Below are 3,163 nucleotides of genomic sequence, written 5' to 3' on the forward strand. Positions count from 1 at the left end.
TCCCATAGGATCCCACAGCACCCCACAGCATCCCACAGCATCCCACAGGACCCCACAGCACCCCACAGCACCCCACAGCATCCCACAGCATCCCATAGGATCCCACAGCACCCCACAGCATCCCATAGGATCCCACAGCATCCCACAGCACCCCACAGCATCCCATAGGATCTCACAGCACCCCACAGCATTCCACAGCATCCCACAGCACCCCACAGGATCCCACAGCACCCCACAGCATCCCATAGGATCCCACAGCACCCCACAGCACCCCACAGCATCCCATAGGATCCCACAGGATCCCACAGCACCCCACAGCATCCCATAGGATCTCACAGCACCCCACAGCACCCCACAGCACACCACAGCATCCCACAGCATCCCACAGCACCCCACAGCACCCACAGGATCCCACAGCATCCCAGAAAAGCCTCTGGCTGGGCATGAGGCCCATCAGCAGGGCACTGGGGTTCTGGCCAAGCTCCAAAATCCTGATGAGGGAGCAGCTTTGATGCAGGTCAGCTCCTTTCCCATTATTCCCATTATCATTCCCATTATTTAGATACCATTTCCTGTATCCTGAATGACCTGGGGCAGACCCACAAAGGCACAGGGAGTGCTGTTATCCCAGCCTGGACAGAATTTGCCATGCACATCTGTGCAGGGATGTTCTCTCTGTGTCCCAGCCCAGCAGGGACCCTCGTGCTCCCTCCTGCCATCAGCACCAGCTTGTGTCCCTTGGGATTTTTATTGGGACTGAAGTCAGGAGAGCCAGCACACATGAGCAGAACCTCCCCCCAGGCCAAACTGCCTTTGCCACAGAGCTCAGGGGACCTGGCAGGAGCTAACTGGGAGATCTCTCCATTCAGCAATATGGGATCAGGGAAAACACCACCTGAACAGAAAGTGCATGGACTTGGTAAGAGAGCAAGAAATCTGAAGGGAAAAAGAACCTTATTTGAGTTCACTGGGTTAAATTCTACTGAATCCACCTTCCTTGCCTCACATTTACACAACAGTAAATAAAAGCAGCAGAAGTAAAAGAAAGTGTTGGCATCAAAGTGGCCGCCAAGAGTTGTCACAAAATTCCCTCAAACCCCCTGAGTAAGGACCAGTGTCATTGTCCCTGTTCACACCTGCAAGGACCCCCAGAGCTGCCACGACCCCTCGAGCTCAACCCCAATCACTGCATCCCATCAGCAGCTCTGTGATCCTGCCCCTGCCATGCCACACCTGCCTGTGCCCCCTCCAGAGCCAGCAGGGACCCCCAGACCCCCGCACCATCCTCACAGCCCCCTCACCTCCGGCACGGGCAATTCCCAGCCCACCCACCCATCTGGGCTCAGCACCAAGCCCTCCTCAAGGCAGCGCCCGCTGCCCCAGCCTGGCACGGGAGGCTCCTACCTGTGCTGGTGAGGAGCCCTGCCCTTGGCGCGGCCGTGCCCGCCGGCTCCTGCCCTTGTGCCACCTCAGGGCACCGCACCCGTGCCTGGAGAGCTGCAGGCGCCTGGCTCGGGTTTCAAACGCGCTTCGATCGCCACTAAATCAGCGCTCATCAGCAGCCTCCGGAGCAGAGCCCGGCACGTCCCGGTGCCCCGGGCTCAGCAGGGTCCCAAAGAGCCCCGGGCTTTGTCACGCGGGGCAGGGGGTGGCACGCCAGCTGGCACGGGTGGCACTGCTGCGGCCACCTTGAGCCAAGAGCGGGCGCTGGATGCACCTGGCAGCAGCTCTCAGTGACAGGGAATGGGGCTGGGGGCAGAAAATTCACTGTGGGACTTCATAAAGGGGCACTTGGATGCACCTGTCAGCTCTCAGTGACAGGGGACAGGGGAATGGGGATGGGGGCAGAAAATTCCCTTTTAACTTCATAAAGGGGCACTGGGTGCTCACACCTGACAGGGGACACAGAGGAATGGGGCAGCTTTCTGGGCTGGACACAGAAAATTCCCATAACTTCATAAAGGGGCACTGGGTGCACCTGACAGCAGCTCTCAGTGACAGGGGACACGGGGAATGGGGCTGCATCGAAGGCTGGACATGGAGAATTCCCTGTGTAATTTCATAAAGAGGCACTGGGTGCTCACACCTGACAGGGGACAGGGGAATGGGGCTGGGGGCAGAGAATTCCCTGTGTAACTTCAAGAAGAGGCACTGGGTGCTGCTGGAGGGATGGGAAGGGCACAGAGGGCTCTGCCCTGGGCATGGAGGTGGCCCAGGGGAGCTGCTGTGGCATCAGGAGATGTTTCAGTGTGCTGGGCTGAGCAGAGCCAGGCAGATTGCAGGTTTTGGAGGGCCTGGCCATGGCTGCAGCACTTGCAGCATTTCATAACCCTGCATCAAACCAGCTGCCCCCAAAGCCTGACATATGCTGTGCTAATGCCACAGCCAGGCACATTTTAGGATGAGTCCATAAACCATCAGAGCAAGGATTAGTGCGAGCTGTCCCTCCTCAAGGGCTCTGCAGGCTGGCTCCTGGCACGGGGACACACACAGGGCTCAGAGCACCCACAGCCTCAGTTCTGACCCCCCAAAAGCCCAGTTCTTACCCTCAGATGCTCTTGGGGCTCCCCTCAGCCCCGTTCCCACAGGCTGAAGGGCGCTGGGACACCCTGCAGCCTCCCGGGAGGGCAGGGAGCATCCCGCGGTGCCGCTGTCCTCCCCTTTGCACACCAAGATCATTAACGCCGCATTGAGGGCTGCCTGTCCCCTGAATCAGCAGATCCAGCCCCGCTCAGGACAGCTGAAACCCGGCTGAAGGAGACAGCACGGAGGGAGCAGAGCTGCTTCTCTGCCTGGCTGCTCGAGGAGGCAAAAGCTGGGCAGTGCCACCTGCCCTCAGCCCAGCAGGGAAAGCAGCAGAGCAGGGAGTGAGACATTCCATCCCTGGGTTTGGCTCCAGGTGTGAGCACAGGGAGGAAGAGGAAGGACTGAGCTCCATGGTTCACCCCCCACACTGGCCAAACATCCCCGGGATCTCTGCTGGATGAGGAGAACCTGACAAGATCACAGCATCCTTCAGGATTCTTGTGGTCAGCACAAAGGTGCAGAGCCAGGCCTCACAGAGCCGCTGTGTGATGCAATAAATAAAATAAAATAAAATAAAATAAAATAAAATAAAATAAAATAAAATAAAATAAAATAAAATAAAAATCAAATCAAATAA

Source organism: Geospiza fortis, unplaced genomic scaffold (genome assembly GCF_000277835.1).
Source record: "Geospiza fortis unplaced genomic scaffold, GeoFor_1.0 scaffold415, whole genome shotgun sequence".
Classification (NCBI taxonomy): Eukaryota; Metazoa; Chordata; class Aves; order Passeriformes; family Thraupidae; genus Geospiza; species Geospiza fortis.